This window comes from Miscanthus floridulus, chromosome 3, assembly GCF_019320115.1.
Source record: "Miscanthus floridulus cultivar M001 chromosome 3, ASM1932011v1, whole genome shotgun sequence".
Classification (NCBI taxonomy): Eukaryota; Viridiplantae; Streptophyta; class Magnoliopsida; order Poales; family Poaceae; genus Miscanthus; species Miscanthus floridulus.
Genome location: NC_089582.1, coordinates 14,988,607 through 15,008,327, shown reverse-complemented (window position 1 = coordinate 15,008,327; position 19,721 = coordinate 14,988,607). Strand labels below are relative to the sequence as shown.

General features: G+C 43.4%; 1 pseudogene; it reads left to right on the top strand.

Annotated features, from left to right (window-relative positions):
* The first annotated feature begins 16,843 nt into the window (after positions 1 to 16,843).
* LOC136541385 (calcium-dependent protein kinase 12-like) lies at positions 16,844 to 19,676 on the top strand (annotated as a pseudogene).
* Positions 19,677 to 19,721: the final 45 nt, after the last annotated feature.

Below are 19,721 nucleotides of genomic sequence, written 5' to 3'. Positions count from 1 at the left end.
TGCTTTTTTTGCTACTTCTACTACTTTCCTACTACTACTGTTTACTACTTCTACTTCTGTCTTCTATCAACTACTTGTACTTCTGTCAACTAATTCTACTACTTCCCTACTACTACTGTCTACTACTTCTGATTGTCCGATCTGCCTATCAGGTTCAGAAGATATTAAGCATATGATGTTCATGTGTGATCGAGCAAAGTCAGTATGGTAGCTATTGCTTTTTTGGGAAGCAGCACCTGCTTTTTTTTTGCCAAATCTTCCCTCTCCTCTATTTTTGCCACCTTTCCTATCCTCTATGTTTTGAAAGCAGCAGCAGCTTTTTTACACCTTTTCCTCTCTATGTTTGTTAAGCAGCTGTTGCTTTTTTTTTGCCAAATCTTCCCTCTCCTCTCCTCTCCTCTCCTTTGTCTTGCCAATGATGAAATTGTCCAAGTCCATACATTATATGGAATATGAACTGATGATCAAGAACTTGTGAGGAACTTGGCATCATTAGCAGTCGCCCCTACATTATCTTCTCCTATCTTCTCTGTTATGATGCCTTGATGCTCCAAGTTCATGATCAAATGATGATTGACATGTTTCTGAGGCCTCTACTATTGCTACTACTCATTTTTTTGATATATTATTATTTTATAGGACTACTTTGGTTTATAGACCTTTTTTATTTCTTATACCTTCTCGCGTACCTAAAGCATACTTTCTTGCATCTATTAGAACAAAGCGTGAAATAATGACACGAACACCAGACAGTGCAGCCCGATGCCCCGAGCATGATGAGCAGCCAACCTATGAGGAGCAAGCACTAAAGGACCAGCTTACTCAGGAACAGTTCGATAACGAGGTAGAAAAGAATCTAGAAGTGATGCTTACTCAGGAGCAGTGTGACGAGGAGGAAGGGGGAGCAGGAGAGGCTGCTGAAGGTGAAGAAGAAGAGGATGATGATGATGACTCAGAAGAGGGATATGAAAGTCCCAAGGATCCTTTCCCACGTGAAGTCAGAAGGAGGCAAACAGAGGAAGATTTGGACAAGGATTTTGACCCGAACGAGGATGTAGGGAAAAAGCCTTAGCTTGTAAATTTTGCTAAAGCTTTGGCTGTGTTACCTCTGCTAACACTTTGACCTGTCGTATATACAGGTCCCTCCTGAAACTCGAAAAAGATGACGTCGACGTCCGCGACATCTCGCTGGACAAGACGGAGTTGAGGAAAGGAGAGCAGAGGCAACAGCCACAGAGACGGATCATGATGCCTCTGCTCCACAACCTCAAGACACAACCACGACTACCAAGCCTAAGAGGAAACGAGGGGATAGAAAAGGAAATCTATATCCTGATAAGGCATGCTATGTGATAACAGAGGTCGGGCCAGCAGGGGAGATCCTTGAGCCGAAGGAATTAAGAGGACGATTTCGTAATGCGATTGGGGCCCTAGTAAGAGATAAATTGAACCCAGCAATCCCTAACTAGAAAGAGGTACCAGAGAACAAAAAGAATGAACTACGGGATAGGCAGCTGAAGCTCAATTTTAGATTTCCGGAGGGTAAGCACGGACTGGTAAAAAACTGCTTTTAGGATGATGGGAGAGTCATTCAGACGTTGGAGGTCGGAGCTCAACACGAAGTATATCCAAAAGGGGTTAACTCCCTTCAACGAGTTCGGCAAAATAACTCCTAGTCAATGGGAGGAGCTCGTGGCTCAGAAGACTTCACCGGAGGCATTGGAGCTCAGTGCCCGTAACACCGAGATGGCAAAGAGGAATAAACACCACCATCATCTAGGCCCCGGTGGCTACTATGCCAAGGAAGAGCAGTTTAGGAAGATGGACGAAGAGGCCACAGCTGCTGGGAATATCGAAGTGATGAATTTGAAGGTATGCTCAAGGAATTGGATATATGCGAGGAGTATAGAATCATTCGACGGTAATCTTAAGTTTGATAAGCCAGAGACCCAAGAGACAGTATTAAGGATACTGAAATATGCTGAAGACATGGAGAAGGGCTCATTCAATCCTTCTAGAGAGAGGGACGAGCTTAGCCTTAGCTTGGGAAACAAGGAGCACACAGGCCGCACCAGGGGGCTAGGGAAAAGGACGACCTGGAAGCAAGGATTCGAAGAGGACAGGCACATGTACAAGAAACATGGCAGAGACCGGGAGACTAGTCTTGAGCTCCAAGTGAAGGCTCTAGTTGTGAAGGCACTGGAGGAGCAAGGACTGTCTACGGAGCCACGGATATTAGTGACGCCGTCGGGAGAACTGGCATTAGTTGGCAGCCCTCCAAAAGTTCCTAGCAGCCAAGGTTCCACTGTAGCCACAACCCCCGTCGATCGCATACGGGAACCAACTAGTTGCACCTTGGTGTTTATCAGTGGCCGGCAGAACACTGTGATGGAGGTGGCAACGGGTGTGGCACATCCTCCCGGTGGCTTATACCACAATAATAAGATACCGCCGGACTACACTAGGGTCGAGGTGCATACAGTGAAGCCCGAGTTCATGCAGTGGAGGATAGACTATGCAACTCCCAAGGGGCTGGTGTTACTCAGAGACGTTATGGGGTAGTTCATCCTCTGGCACAAACGGGACATTATATTGACTGCTTCTTTGCCGCCTCCCCTCTCCCAAATTTGGAGCGAGTTGTTGAGGTCGGGGAGATATTTTCACCGTCTTGTGACCACCACATTCCTGAGATGCCACATTCTTCCCCTCCTCGTAGAGAGCATGTGCCTGATGAGATGCCACAACCTTCTCCAGCTCGTACCGAGCAAGTGCATGATGAGATGCCACAGTCTTCTCAACAAGCACAGCCGATACATGAACAACAAGTGCCTCCTGAAGAAGGTGATGCACAAGAAGATGAGGACGTGCCTGAATGGGAACTTCGAAAGAAGCATCCAATCACCATAAGGCCAGTTTATGTTCCGATGAAAGATGTCTCATCGGTGTCTAAGTGGTATTCCCATGACCAGTTCAAGCCTGAGAACCAAGTTAAAAAAGTCCCATCACGGGGTTCTGAGGAGGCCGTCACTAGCAAACTCCACCAAATTGCAAAGCAGTATCCAAATGTTGATGCCATCAAATGGTCAAAGGATTGCCCGGAAACATATGAAAGAGGCAAGCCCTTCCTACCAAACTGGGACATCCAGTGCCTACCACTTGGAATGAGAAGGTTCCATGATTGGTACTTGCGTGTTCTCCCAACGAGCATAGATCTCATACAAGTATGCTTCTCCACCGGCACATTTGGAAGCCTAGCCGGGAAAATTGTCTTTGACTTCAATGACATGCACACATGCTTTCACCTGGGAGAAATGGAGATAAATCTAATTCACACGTGGTGCCTGTAAGTCCTTGTCCTCCCGATATGATATGAATGTAATCTTTGAATTTTGTTGTAACTAACCCACGCCGTGATTTGTAGAATGCAAGTGCATATTGTCAAACAAATGCCAAGTGTGAAAGCCGGGTATCTAGAACCTCAAGCTATAGCCCAAACAAATTTTAATTACCCTAAACAGTGGACACTGGATGCCAAAGAGCTAGCTGCTGCAAAGAATCTTTGGGAGAAAGAGCGCATCCGTATGGCGAAACTAAGGGAAGGGTCCCTTAAGGTTGCGGCATACATTGCCTTGGCTTTCAAAAATCTCCAACAACACTCTACTATATGGCTACCATACAACTTCGAGTAAGTTCAACTCTATACTTAAAGCTTTGTTCGATATATTTTATTCGATGTAAAAGAGCTTATCTAGTTCTATGATTAAATCCATGCAGCAACCACTGGATTTGTATAGCCGTCGATGTCGGGAGGAGCATGGCATGGGTCTTTGATTCAATAGATAGGGACCCGGTGACATACAAAGACTTCATATCGATTCGCAAGACGTATACATATCGACAATCCTCATTAGCTTATATGTTTGTATACGTACTTGTAACGTTCACTTTTGGATTCTAACAAGTTGTATTTGCTAAAATAATTCGAACAGGGCATTTAGGTTCTATGTCACTAATCATCACGGAAGACATGATCCAGCAAGGAAGGAAAAGCTGGCTATAAAAACACTACATGCGGTAAGTGTAACTTACTTCTTCAGTACTCCGTTACATGGCTGTCAAAAGTATTACTTAACATTTTCATATGCAAAACACACAGTGCCCCAAGCAGAAGCCTGGGAGTGTACATTGTGGATACTATATATGTTCTATGATGAGTAACACCGGTGCTTACAGGAGACACCCCTTAAGGGTAAGTTTGAACCTCTTCACCCGTAGTATAAAAACTTCGTACATGGTATGAAATACTAAACCAAAACTTGTTCTCTGGTAGTGGAGAGAAGAGAAAGGAATGAAAAGAGACCCATACAAGGATGACCAACTCTTAGAGCTCATCGGCGACCTTTGCAACTTCATATTGGACCAGATTGTACACGTCAAAGGCGCCTACCATGACCGAGAGTCTGAGTTAGGTACAAATCCTCAGTACCAACACCTTCGTGAGACTAAAAGGCTAGCTCTAGGACGTTGATAACAATGTGCATGGAATTTGTATATTTAATGATGGATTGTATATATTCTTGTGAATTGGACTTGTAATTGTAGTTTATATAATACTCTTGTGCTTGTAGTCGCGGTCGCGGGGCGTTCGGCAACGCGAACGCGGTTCGGAACGTTGGTCGCGGGGCGTTCGGCAACGCGAACGATGGTCGCGGGGCGTTCGGCAACGTGAACGTGGTTTAGAACGTTGGTCACGGTGCGTTCGGCAACACAAACGCGGTTCGGAACGTTAGTCGCGGGATGTTCGGCAACGCGATTTTGAATTGTAAATTTGAATTTTTTTTTTGCGGGAAAACGTACTATAGGGGCGGTTCTAGATTGAACCACCCCTACAAACAAGTATTTGTAGAGGCGGCTGGTACTACAGCCGTCCCTACAAATTGATTTGTAGGGGCGGCTGGTAATACGAGCCGCCCCTACAAATAGATTTGTAGGGACAGCTGGTAAGACGAGCCGCCCCTATAAATAGATTTGTAGGGGCGGCTGACAACACCAGCCGCCCCCTCCTACAAATCAATTTGTAGGGGCGGCCTGGGAACCTCTTCTATAAATACATGATTTGTAGAGACGGTTCGGTAGAGGTGGCTGGCCAAACCGCCCCTACAAAGAGTTACGAGCCGCCCCTAAAAATTGATTCTGTAGTAGTATGGAAATGGTGTCAGCGTATAGCGACGAGTGAGAGCTCGTTGCAGCCAGGCAACTGATCCACATAGCATCGCTGAACAGATGAGTTTTCTAAGACATCAGTCCACTTCGGCGTATGTCCTCAAATAGAGGAAAAGCCACAAACTCTAATTCTTGGTGGATGTGAAATTAGGTTAATCCAAGCCTATATACTTAGACCCAATGCACTTGAGATGAACTTCTTTAACGAAAGCTTTTTTTTCATTGTTGGACTGACACCTCCATTCTTTAAAAAAATGAGGTTGTTTCTCTGTTTGCAGAGGTGCCATTTTTGTAGTGGTGTTGTAGAACACAAGTATCCATAAGTTGTCATGAGCCAAGGTTGTTAATGATCGAATTATGTACCTTTCACTAACTCTGCTCTTATTACTACAAGAACTAACTCTAGAATGTCTTTGGTGGTTAGCAGGTTCCCGAAGGGCCATGCTTCATAACTGACCTTTCCAGTATTCTGTTTTTCAGGTTGCTTGAAGCCTTCAAGACTAGAGCAAAATGGTTTCACTAAATGCTCTGCTGATGATACAATTCATTATGTATTCTTCTCTCTACAGGTATTATGAGAAATTACTCCTTCCTCTTCTTAGTTGCACAATTGCATACCTGTTTCTGCTACCAAATAGTAGTTCAGAAAAGTCCATCTATAGTACTTTTTTTCACTACACTGTCTGTTCCCTATACATCGAATTTGAAGATTCACATACTGCCAAGTCTGACACCAATAATAAGACCTTTTCAGTTTTCTTACGCACTCAAAGCATAGCGTGTACCTAGCATGGTACAACTCATTTTTCGTGAAGCTGAAAGAGCTTGACATTATTGAGAAGCCGGAAAGGGACCTAAAAAATTGGACTATTAACTGTAGGCGTCATAGCATGTTTCTCTTTGCATATGCTTTTGTTTGCACAGATGGAAGCAGATTCTCATGTTACAACTCACTTATGTTTGCTTGCACAGATGGAAGCATAACGTACCTAGCATGGACATGGTGCAACTCATTTTACGTGCATATTTTTTTCAGCACAGAAAACATCCACTTCTGTTTTACCCTTCGTTGATTCATCATTAAATTGTTGAAATGCATAATGTTGCAATTATTCATTTAGCTCTTCTGATTTCCTTCTACTGAAGCAATCTTTGTGTTTCAAGCATTTCTCAACTCAATAAATTTGATTGCTTTATGCAATAGTTTGTAGTTGAGAAGAATTAGAAAGGCATCCTGGTGTTAGTACAAGGTTTGACTCAGTTTCAGTTGACAACTCGATACTACAAATATAGCTACTCCCTCCGTTCAGATTTATATGTCATTCCAGCTCTGGGCACGGGAATTAAGGAGGGGTGAAAAAGTTGGGATGTACAGAAAACGAGGAGGAGAGATAGAGATAGAGATGTATTGGGAAGAGAGAAAGGTGCATCGGGAAATGAGAATGACACTTATTTGGATACAAATTTTGAATGCTAGAACGACACTTATTTGTGAACAGAGGGAGTACTTCATAAGGACAGTCCCAATGGTGCATTGATGATGGTTTCTATCCTCATTAAATGACTTGCCACGTAGGTAAAATGCTGACATGGCAACGTAATTAATGAAGAAAGAGAGCAAAAATCATAAAAATGGTTTCTTCATGAAGAAACTAGGTCTACTCTTGACCCAATGCACCAAGAAACCATGAAATCGCCATTGGGGAGAAACCACCAGTTTCTAGAGAGCTCGTGTCGCACTCCCATTGGAGGAAAAGATAGAGTTGGGAGATAGAGAGAAAATAGTTATTACTCATAGAAACCATGGGTTGGAAAGCAGTACTTTTTTGGTGCGGTATCCTATGTTATAGAAACTACTAGTTTCTTTCATTGGGACTGCCCTAATGTATGGTTATTGGATGTGGAGAAAGACCCTTTTATTCTTTGTTCATATCAGTTGACCATCTTAGAAAGCATATGGGTTGTCAAGTTCCAAGATTGTTTACTGTCATGAAGTATATTCGATTGACTATCACTGAACCAATTTATTTTCATATATATATGGCATGTTAAGTTCCTAGGTTACCATATTGGTTTTTTTATTGTACGATTACAAGGTTCCATGCTGTTCTGCAATCTCAGTAGATGGCCTGAGCCCAATATTTGTCTGTAGGGTCATAATTGTGTCCTGTTGATGATGCCGACAAGTGGTGCACTGAAAATCTTGATCAAGTCTGGGATATTGGTGAATTGGTCTTATAGGATCAAAACTTGATTTGAAGGGAGATGGAAGCCAGCGGCAGAACTGAGTGTGAGTTGCCCACAACGGATCTGCTGTTGTGATCCAATCCCAATACGTCTGGCAGCTGCGATGATATTTGGCTAGAGGTAAGGCCATGGTTTTTTGCTCAGCATTTTAACCTAGGAATACTAATAGATGCACTGGAATGTATTTACAATATCCTCTCTCTTTTGTTTTTACGCTTGTGTGGCTGTTAGAAGTAAGAACATAGGAGCACACCTAAGAGGTGTCATTGTGCTCCTATGTTGAAAAGCTTGTTGTAAAGAAAGTTATTGTGATATATCCCTGTGAATCTTTGTATTTCTCACTTGATTATTGCATATCGTTAATGCTATGGGAAGTGCGATTCGAGGGAGGAACATGCAGATGTGGCTTATTACTGGCAGCACCGGGAATTTTTTGTGGGGATGAATATGGTCTTCCATGGCCAAATGTATTTTGTGAAGTTTGGTCGTTCGAATTAAGTTGGGAGCTTGTTTTGTTCCCTGTGTAATGCCAAATGTTGAATAGTGTTCTACTCATGTTGAAAAGATTCTTGTAACGAAAGTTATTGCGCAAATCCTCATATCATTTTGAATTTTTATATCCCTCACTGGTTATTATTGCATATCACTGCGAGTTTATATATCTCTTTGAATTATGTTGCATGAGTATTTACATTTGTATTGAAATCATTGCTAAGTAGGAGATATTCTATACGAGTCTATTTATAGTTGTATCAATAACATGTATTGTAAGCCTACGCCCGTAGCAACGCAGTGTTCATTTATTATCACATGATTGTGACTTCACAGAAGGGGAGTAGAAAGAAAATTGGGAAATGCAGTTTGAGAATTCTTATATATAGTTATAGGCCTTTTTTATAGCTGTTAGGAGTTACCTGTCAGCTTTTATCATTTTGTATCACTTTGTTTAAGAGGTAGAATATATTTACATTCATAACATACATATATAGCAACTTTCGCCCGCAGCAATGCGCGGGCATTTTGCTATATAGTGATTAAGGCTTAAATCCATTGGCTTCGTCGTTCTTGAGCCAATCCAATGCAAGAGCTAGCCGTGGTAACACGGAACATCTGTCCTATTCGCTTGAACTTATTAGCCATAGTACAGTGTTTTTCTCTCATCACAAATCAGTGAATAATATTTTTTACCGTAGCTTCTCGGCAAAACGAACAGGGCCAGCATAGACGCCATTGCCGGTGGTGCACGTCCACGGGAAAGTCATAGATTTCGGAACGGATAATAAGGCCGCTCCGTCCGTACTAATCGAATGAAGATAACAGATACTCCCTCCGCACAGGAAAAAAAACCACACGAAGTAAGGCCTATCCGCTCTGGCGTTCCCCATTTTGCCATCTCCCGAGTCACCAGTCAACACCATTGCCGCTTTTTGAGCGCTGAGCGACACGAAACAAAGACGCCCTGACCTTCCGGTAGTGCGCACTTGTGCTAAAATGTTCCCCGGCCAGTGGGCCACTGCTGCCTCTGCTCACCTTTTGCAACGTGTGTCCCGTCCAATATCTCGAACCGAGATCGCATTACATACAGGAAGCAACAACATATACTTTAGTTTCAAAAGAAATAATATACACTCGCTCACTTCGTTCCAAAAAAAAAAGGATGTCACTATAGCAACTATAGGTTTAGTCTTTCTTTCGAAAGATCAACTATAGGTTTAGTCAATCAAACTATAGGTTCACTTGGTATACCAGTCCTGTACGAAGCAAACTGATAATTCATATAGATAGTTAGTTTTAAAAGGTTGAGGAATTCATTAATTTTGTTATAGTGATATGAACTTAAATGTGCGTATGCACAAATGTACAATACTATAAGGCCCCGTCCGCTTAGAGGAATTCTGAAGGAGTCTGGAGGAATTTGTGAGAGAAAAACACTGTTCCGGATGAAAAAAAGCGGATTAAGCCGGATTTAAGGGCACGCGAACGGGGCCTAAGGCATAGCATACCTTGATAATTGCAAACCATCGATGAGAGTTTTAGCCATGCACAAGATTCAATTTGTAATATTGAACATCATGCTCGCATTATCTTTTTTTTTAACAATACAACACGTTCATGCTCAAATTATTAGGACATTATTTATCCTGTTACAACGCACGGAAATGTCTATATAATAGAGTTGGTGAGCATGCGACGCCGCGCTCTTCGTGAGAGTGTTAATTTCACGAATTTTGCTTTTTGGATTAAATATTACTTTAACGTCGGTATTTAATTTTACAGTATTATTATCTTATTGTGCGATCCGTGTGTTTTTAGTACAAAAGTTATGTTAACTTCACGAAATTTGTTTTTGGATTAAATGTCAGTATTTAATTTCACAGTATTGTTATCTTATCATGTGATCTATGTGTTTTTAATATAAAAGTTTAGTTGTCTCGTAACAACGCACGGGCACGCTACCTAGTGAGAGATAGATTGGAAAAGGTTAACTTAGTCTGAAGAAAGGTTTATAGCATTGTGGTTGGGCTGTGATCTTCAGATCGGACACAGCCCATAAGGGAGGAAAAGAGGGAACTTATCAATGCAACCTCCACCTTCTTCTAAAAAAAAAGCAGAATTTCTATTCATCTATCGGTTGTTATTGTATCTCTTAATCAATCAGTTTTCTGTGGCTGTAATTTTGTTGAGATTCGTGCTATTCTGAGTGCGTGGGCTCGTTTTACTACGGTAGGCCCATCTCAGCCCATCACTCCATCTTTCATTGCTGTATAATTTTTGGCAATTTTTTTTTTTTTTTGTATTTTTCTGCTCGATTCAGGCAGCTTCATTGCTCGGTGGGGGAGCAAGAGTCCGCTTGTTGCTCGCCGGAGGCGGAGGCGTAGGTGCCGACGCCAACGCCGGCTCTGGCGTCGCCGTAAGCGGAGGCGGCGGCGTCTCCTCGCCGGTCGTTACCCGCTCCTCCAGTCTGTGGTAGTCGGACTCCCCCATAGCCTACTACTATCCTTATTTTCCATGCACTCCTGAGACTCATGCCCCTGCTGTTTGGTTAGAGCAATAGGCCGTCGGAGTTTCTGTCGAGCATCCCCAGAATCAGATCGGCTGGTGGGGAAACACAGGAAGACTAGTTGGGAGAAGTGCAGAATTGCCAACCTGATTTTGCATGTAATTCTTAACATCCGTGACCGGTTGAAGAATCCGATAGATTTAGTTTATCCTTCAGTTTTGTTCTGTCAGTCCGTCAGAGAGCATGCGAATTTAAGAAGTTTGCAATAGAAGTGATCCCGGTTAGCATCAGGAACATGAAATTGTTTCTTTAGTCCATGTGTTGTCCGATTGGGCAACTGGTGACCAATTAAATACTTTTTTTGTGTGCCTGAAATTAACAGTTAACCTCGTATGAAAAAGGAGCAGGGTACCTTGCTAACGTATATGCAGGTAGAAGCTTACTCATTCATCTGCTGTAGTACCGAGGCTTTTGTGAAAGAAAAAAACATATGGCTGTTGAGTTTTTTTTTATATATAATTCAATCTGTGTTATAGCCAATTGAAAATCATATAGGTAGTTTATATGAATTATACAATTCTTATACTTGACAAATATTAGTATACCTGAACTATATTATCAAGCATGATGGACTTTGTGTTTTTTCTTGACTTTGGATAAGCGTGAGCTTGATTTCCAATTGGGTCAGTTGGCTTTGTTTGTTTTGTCTGTGGTTCAATTATAGTATTTCTTCTTTTGTTCAATTTCAGTTATGTTTTTCGAGTGTCAGTGTTTCAGTTCGTATGTTTTTTCAGTAGAAATTCTGCTTCATTGCTATTAAATTGCTTGTACTTAGTTTCAGTTATAATGTTCCTATTAGTTTCATTTTTTTGAGTTTTGAGATTCATTTTGTTTTAGTTTCTGTGAACTGCAATCATTTTTTGTTTTTTGTACACTGAAGGGTTGGAGATGGCGATTCTGGAGTTTGAATTTTGATATGAAGTACTTTCTATTTCTTCGCTAAAAGCGGTAGCTAATTGAGGTTTAGTGGCTGTTATATGTTGATCTAAGTGCTCAACTGGATGTGTTTCTTAAGTTTTGTGTGTTCAGAGTTGATCTAGCTAGTTCTGTTCATGGGAGTCTGGAATTGCTAATCTGCTGTGCGTGGTGAATTTTTAAATCTATGTCTAACTTGCAGATTTTTCAGTCAAATATGTCTATTTTATTCAAACACCAAGTTGATGTGTATGAATATGGAGTTTTGTTAATGTTGTACTAGCTGACCTAATTTTAATCAGGGATTGCAAATTTGCTATGAATCTGAAGTTTTGTTAATGTTGTACTAGTTGACCTACTTTTAATCAGGGATTGCAATTTTTTTCAGTGGTTCAATTTTAGAAGTTGTTGTTTTGTTCAGTTCCAGTTTTTATATTTTTTCATGATTTTTCAGTTTAAATGTTCCTATTATTTTATGATTTTTCAGTTTAAATGTTCCTATTAGTCTCTGTTCAGTGCAGTGCCCTCTCTGTTCTTCGTTAGTAGCAGTTAAGCTGCAGAGTACTTCTCTTTTGTTTGTTTCTTGGTTGTTCAGACAACAGCGAGTTTTCAGCAGCTGCTTACCGCCTTTCAGTTAAGCAGTGCAGCAGCGGTATTTGTTTTGCAGTCAAATCCCTGAGCTGGTTGCAGTAGTAGGCTGCTGGTTTCTTCTCCCTTGCCGTGAAGTGCAGCTCTTGGTCTAAACCTCTGTGTAGCGGTCTGTTTTTTTTTTTTTTTTTGTACTGCAGTTTTGTTCAATTGTTCAACCACTCGATAGAAGCAAATATTCAGAATATTGTGGTGCAGTTCGGATGGTGCAGCAGCATGCTTCAAAATTGTGAAGGGTCACTTTTATGCAATAATGAATACACTATTATGTTTTTTGAGTGTCAGTTTTTCAGTATTTATGTATCAGTAGAAATTCTGCTTCATTACTATTAAATTGTATGTACTCAGTTTCAGTATGTTCTCTGTCTGTCTTTTGTTTCCTTTCTGGTGTTCAGAGATACTGTCTCAGCAGCAGTGCATCAAGCCGATTTTCTTGATTGACAGCTGGAATATAGACTGAATGGTATTTCCATTTTGTCAAACAACCATATGCTTATGGACGTAGCACTAAAACAAGGAGCATCAATGCCCTTAGTTGATTGGATTCTGCTATTGTTGGCTCCTGCTATCCTGTATTTGATCTGGAATCTTCTAAAACATCAAAAACACATATATAGAGGAAAAGAAATTACAAATTAGGATTTCAGTGTATTTTTCTTAGAGTTTATTACAATTTTGCAGCAATGCTCATTCACGTCCATATTTTTAGTTGTTCGCAAAATAGGAGGGAATCCTAATGTAATACAGAAATTAGGCAAGCTGAATAAAAGCTACAGGTTATATCTCTTCTCATCACAACTAAAAAGACTAAAGAGGAGACATTGTTTTGGTGCGATAAAAACTTCGCCTCACCTTCACGCTGGCCCCGTGCGACAAATGAAACGGTCGTCGGTATGCCCTTCCCTTGCGATCCCGCCCCCCGACCCGATCTCCCCCGCCCCCCTCGGGGTCGCCGCAGCTCGGCGCGCTGCCGCCCGCCTTCCCTGCCCCGCGATCCACCTCGCCGACCCCTCCTCTCCCTCGCGCGCTGACTCCTCTCCCCCACGCCCAGCACCAGGGATTAGGGTTGGAACCCTAACCGCCCCAAGCGCCACTCCTCTCCCACACATGCGATTCCTCCTCTCCCGCCTCATCCCCAGCAGCGGTCAAGATCCGTGAGGACGAGGAGGCCACGATCCTTCTCTGCCCCAGCCGACGCTGCCTCCGTCGAGGGGCTCGAGGCCACGGCCACATCGCGCGACCTCAGGGACGCGCTGTCCGCCGCCACCGCCGGGCGAGGCCGCGAGGGGCCGCCACGGGGCGAGGTGAGAACGCGGTGGGGTGCGCCGCCTCTAGGCTAGGCGAGGCCGTGGCGGGGCGCCGTCGTCTGACGAAGCGCGAAGCCGGGCGGGGCCGCCTACTCTCCCCCACGGTATCCCGCGGATAGCCACCAACCACCGGCGCCGTCGGGGACCACGTCTGAAGCTGCGAGACTGCTGGATGCGGTGGTACGTGTCCAGCAGGCGGCCATGGGCGGGCTCGGGGTGTGGGGGCGCACCCTCGTGATGCGGCAGCGATGCGGGTCCGAGATGCGGCAGCGACGCGGGTCCGAGATGCGGCAACTGAATCCATCCCACCTTGCCGCCCTCTCCGCACTCGTATACAGGTACAACACACCTCTATCCCAGGCTCCCAGCATTCCTCCCCTTGCCGGTACTACTACTTTTCTCATCTATTTGTCAGGAACGAGCTTGTACAATTCCTAAGATTTTTGCCTGAATGGTTTCTTGTCCGGCTAAAGTATATTTTTCTATTTGTATTGGTACACCACCGATCCTTCTCTTTTCTTTACTAAAATTGTTATGACTTGGATAATTTTGATTCGATTGGTATGTGTTGAACTGACACACTACAATATTCATGCATGTATCTTTGATATTGTTTTGGTATGCCGTAGTCTAACAAAAATCTTGGAAAATTACCAGGCCACCTCTGGAAAGATATTGTGGGATGAGAAACACAAGGTAATATTTGATTTCCAGATAGAATGAGAACCCCTTTTTTAGAGCTTAACTATTATTTATTCATTTTGCTAGCCTCGGAGAATTAGTTGAACATATTGACTGACTATTTGATGCGCACACATGAACCATTTCAGAGCCCTTAGTGCTGAGATTGATCGTATAAAGAAAGAGATGCTTGAACTTCAATAAATTGTCTTCATATCAAGTTTAATTTGAAGAGTGTGTGTGGTCTCATAGTAATCTTTTAAGCTAGAATAGGTTGTCTTTTCTTTTCGGGAATTTACTTCTTCAGTTTCATGTTGATATTTATGGAGAATGTGATCTCCTGTGTGATGGTTCAGGCACCTGAAGGTGAAGATCTAAACTCCCTGCAACCCAAAGACCTGATCATGATTGAGGAGGCACTTGATAATGGACTGACAAATCTGAATGGGAAACTGGTATCAATCTACTTAATTAGTCGATCTCAATGTGGTTGATGTTGCAGGAATAAATTCTGATATTGGTTGTTTTGTTGATGTAGAAGATGGAGCACTGAGAAAGGCGTGTGACAAACGTATGAGCTTAGTCTGACTAATGGTACTCGGCCTGTTCGTTGGTTGATTTCTGGGCTGATAAGCCCGACTGGTGCTGGTTTGTTGTGAGAGGAAAACACTGTTGGTTGGCTGATAAGCCCTGGCTGAAACCAATAAGCGAACAGGCTGTCTGTATTATGAATTTTATTTGAGCACGTGGTTCTTTTTAATTCTTACTCTCATCCACTATTTTATTGGTTTATTGTAGAATAAGATGATGGAAGATGAGAACAAATTGATGGCCTTTAAACTTGTAAGTGTCCTTGCAGGATTGCATTTCAAAATTGCAATCTTGGTGTAACTTTTTTTATTAGTTTTGTAAAGTAACTGCAGCAGTTGGTGCTCCATTTTGGTATATGTATCCAATGTACATGAGTAGATTGGCTGAGATGTGCCTTTACACTAACCTCTATTTCCATTCTTTAGTAATTTGACCATCAGTTTTCAAGATTTCTCTAAACAGTTTGCTGCATCTGAAATAAACAGCTGTGGTCTGTTGGAGGAAGGAGGATCTTGAACTTGTTGATTTGGTTTTGTAGATGGCAAGGAATGAGGCAAAAAGCAAATGTATATCCTCTCATGATATAGTCATTATTAGGCCTCGTCCCTCCTGGTAAGGCTTACAATATTTTGTGGATTATGAACCAAGGTCGCTTTGATGATATCTACTTCTAATTGTTCATACTCTATGTTGCGAGGGTTGTTGAATTTCTGATTTTAATACTATGTGAGGTTTCTTCTAGTATCTTATATTCAATTTAACTACTCTAGGGTAGTAAATATACATAACGTAGAAATGGATCCTTTCGTGAGTTCTGTCTCTGTTGGCTAGCATTCCTCATATCTTTTCTAAATAATAGGTCTGTGGTCATGTAAGATTTGCATCTCTGCTAAGATCATTCTCATCCTATAAACAAATCACGTGTACTAAGTCCTAATTATTCAAACAAATATATATCTTTGTCTTAAAAGAATAATCGTTGTTCTATGGTCTAATTCTCACTTTTCTTTTAATTTTCTTCAACGTGCGAGTTTTTGAATTCCATGGCATAGTTTCTGTTGCGGTTTTTCTTCACCTTTGTAGTGACCTTAATGAAACCGATAGATGATTTATTATTTTATTTTAGAAACGATAGAGGATTTAGGTGAGGGAGAGAAGAGCCAACATGAAGATAGGGATATATTCTATACGCACGAAGGACTCTCAAAGGCCCATAGAAGCTCCCGTTGCAATGTAAAGAAAGGTCTATAGTTGGTGAGCCTGCAACGCCGCGCTCTTCGTGACTGTGTTAATTTCACGAACTTTGCTTTTTTGATTAAATGACACTTTAACGTCAGTATTTAATTTTACAGTATTATTATCTTATCGTGCGATTCGTGTGTTTTTAGTACAAAAGTTTAGTTGTCTCGTAACAACGCACGGGCACGAACCTAGTGAGAAAAGAAAAAAAAAAGAAGCCAGAGCGTGGGGGCGTATCGACCGGGCCTAAGCATGCATTGGGCTCACGGCCTAGGCTGAGACATGAGGTGCTGCGCCGAATCGTTAGCCCCGGTGTGCAACGAGATACTACAAGCCCAGATTGAACTTGGAAGCCCAGTTTCCCTTTTACTCCCTTGTCCCTTCCTTTTCAAGGCCACGCTCACACTAAGGCAAGTCAGAACTCTGAACTCGTTGCGAATAGTGGTGTAGTGGTGTAGGGCAGTGGGACGCTAGCCACCGGGCACCAACCCTGCTGATTGCACTTTTTTTTTGGATTTTTTTATAGAAATTTTAGGGTACACGCACGCGTGCATGTTCGGTGGTATTACACGTTTCTCGCGCACTGAAGACGACGTGCCTCCTAATTTCTTCTTTGCGTGTGTACAGACGCACATGCGTGTGTGTCCAAATTGTAACGATAAAAAAAGAATTTTGAATCGTTGGATTATTTACCAAAAAAAGAAAAAAAAAACGGCGGGGGATGGACACTTGGCTGTGCACACCAGCTGTTTCTCGATCATCGGCACCGAATAAAAATCACCTGAGCCGCACTGTCAGCTTATAAGATAGCGTGATTCTCAGGCGTTCATTGAATCTTCTATTCTCCATCTCGTGGCAGCCAGACAAGGCATAAAGCTCAAGCCCTGGACCAAAAACAAACAGCATCACGTCAAGCTTTGCAGTGCAGGCAGGCTTCATATCCTCGTCCTCCATCCTTTGCTCGCAAAAGGAGCACTACTAGGAAGCTCCCCCTCAAACTGTCTCTCGGTCGTCGTCGAGCTACCACCATCTCGACGGCGGCTCGACGCCGTCATCCACAACAACACAGAGAAGGAAAGAAGCAGCGAGGCAATGGGCAACTGCTTGACCAAGACGTACGAGCAGGAGAAACCAATCACCCCGGACCCGCCGCCGCGGACGTCGATGCCGACGTACCGGCCGCCCCACGATCACAAGGCGCGGGAGGTGCCGCTGTCCTCGGGCTCGGGCTCGCGCCGGCCACCGCCGCCGCCGCCGCGGCTTCCGGCCTTCCCGTCATCGGGCACGGGGTCTATGGGCGGCCGCCGGGCACCCACCGGCCAGATCGGCCCGATCCTGCAGCGGCCCATAGCGGACGTGCGCACGCTGTTCCACCTGGAGCGGAAGCTCGGGAGCGGGCAGTTCGGGACCACGTACCTGTGCACGGAGCGCGCGACGGGGAGGAAGTACGCGTGCAAGTCCGTGTCCAAGCGCAAGCTGGTGCGCCGCGCCGACATCGACGACATGCGCCGGGAGATCACCATCCTGCAGCACCTCAGCGGCCAGCCCAACGTGGCGGAGTTCAAGAGCGCGTTCGAGGACGCCGACGACGTGCACGTCGTCATGGAGTTCTGCTCCGGCGGGGAGCTCTTCGACCGCATCACGGCCAAGGGGAGCTACTCCGAGCGCCAGGCCGCCGCCGTGTGCCGCGACATCCTCACCGTCGTGCACGTCTGCCACTTCATGGGGGTCATGCACCGGGACCTCAAGCCCGAGAACTTCCTCCTCGCCAGCCCCGCCGACGATGCGCCGCTCAAGGCCATCGACTTCGGCCTCTCCGTCTTCACCGAAGAAGGTTAGCTTGGTGAATGGTGACGCGTGCGTGGACAAGGCACGATGATTTTCTCTCAATGATATTGATATGATATCCACCGCATGGTACAAAACAAAGGCTTTAGTAAGCTGCTGGGCTCAAAACTTGCAGCTGAACCTTTTTAAAAGAAAAAAAAAGTTGCAGCTGAATATGTCGTTGCAAGAGATCAGGGAATAGTATTAATTCATACGCCATAGGCCTTTGCTCATCATTATATTCATTCAAGTAAAATGCAACTGTTCCATGGAAAATGGTAATACTAGCTAGACAATTTTCCCCAACGAATGCAGGTAAAGTTTACAAGGAAATCGTGGGAAGTGCGTACTATGTGGCGCCAGAGGTATTGCACCGGAATTACGGCAAAGAAATTGATGTCTGGAGTGCTGGCGTGATCCTATACATTCTACTATGCGGGTCACCCCCTTTCTGGGCAGGTGAAGACCCAATCATCTTCATCCTGACAGACTACATTGCCTCCAGTATAATTGGCTGATGACAGAATTTGCGTATCTGGGCAGAAACGGAGGAAGGCATACTTGATGCAATATTATTGGTCGGCGAACTTGATTTAGTCTCCTCCCCGTGGCCCTCCATATCTGAAAGTGCAAAGGATCTCATTAGAAGAATGTTGAACAGGGATCCTCAGAGGCGCATTACTGCGGTACAGGCCCTAGGTAGCACTCTCAACTGCCTTTTCATACAACAATTGAGTTATGAATGTAAAGTTCATCTGCATTTCCACGTTTTACACTTCATCCCAAATAAATGGATGACTCCATGTGCAGAACATCCATGGCTCTGGTGCACCTGACAGACCTATTGACAGCGCAGTCCTGTCAAGAATGAAGCAATTCAAGGCAATGAACAAGCTAAAGCAACTTGCACTCAAGGTGAACCTCCTTAACAAGAATAACTGCTACTTCGTCTATGTCAGTTTAAGTTGACAAACTGTCTCCTGTCATTGTAAGGTAATCGCAGAGAACCTAACAGAAGACGAGATCAAGGGACTGAAGCAGATGTTCAACAACATGGATACAGACAAGAGTGGCACGATCACAGTCCAAGAACTGAAGGCAGGACTGACAAAACTAGGGTCAAAGATTAGCGAAGCAGAGGTTCAGAAGCTTATGGAAGCAGTAAGATTACTTGTTCCATTTCACTTTCACTAAGTTCAGTGTATGAAATACTTCACTAATCATGCTTCGATGCAGGTTGACGTGGACAAGAGTGGCAGCATTGATTACGCGGAGTTCCTTACTGCCATGATGAATAAACATAAACTGGAAAAGGAGGAGGATTTGATCCGTGCATTTCAACACTTTGACAAAGATGATAGCAGGTAAAATTAACTCTGCCTAACCAAGAAAGCAATATACTCTCCATGCATCACCAAAACAAAGACCTATATATTCTCAAAAAAAAAAAAATCTATACAGTTGAACCATGCTAGAACTTGTAAAATAAAATTACACGCTGCTCAAATTGTTCATAATATAACAAACTAACAATGCTCAATACATGCTACTGCCACATAATATCGTTTTGCTTGGTTACACTCAATTACGAAAAAATAAAAAAGTTTAATATTATTAAACCGAGATAACATACATAACAACCACAGGTACATAACAAGAGATGAACTGGAACAAGCCATGGGGGAGTATGGAATTAGTGATGAAGCAAGCATTAAAGAAGTACTGGATGAAGTTGACAAAGATAAGGTGAGCACATTCTTGCTGCTAACCAATCCATTTGCATAGATTTAACAATCGCCCCCCTCTGAATTCACAGGATGGGAGAATCGACTATGAAGAGTTTGTAGAAATGATGAGGAAGGGAAGTTATACCTGAGAAAACTCTGTTCTCATGATGGAAGAGGTTGTATATATATTTTCAGCAAATATGGCAAGTACAAGCAACAATGCAAGTTTAACTTAGAACAAGTTGCTTCTGCAGC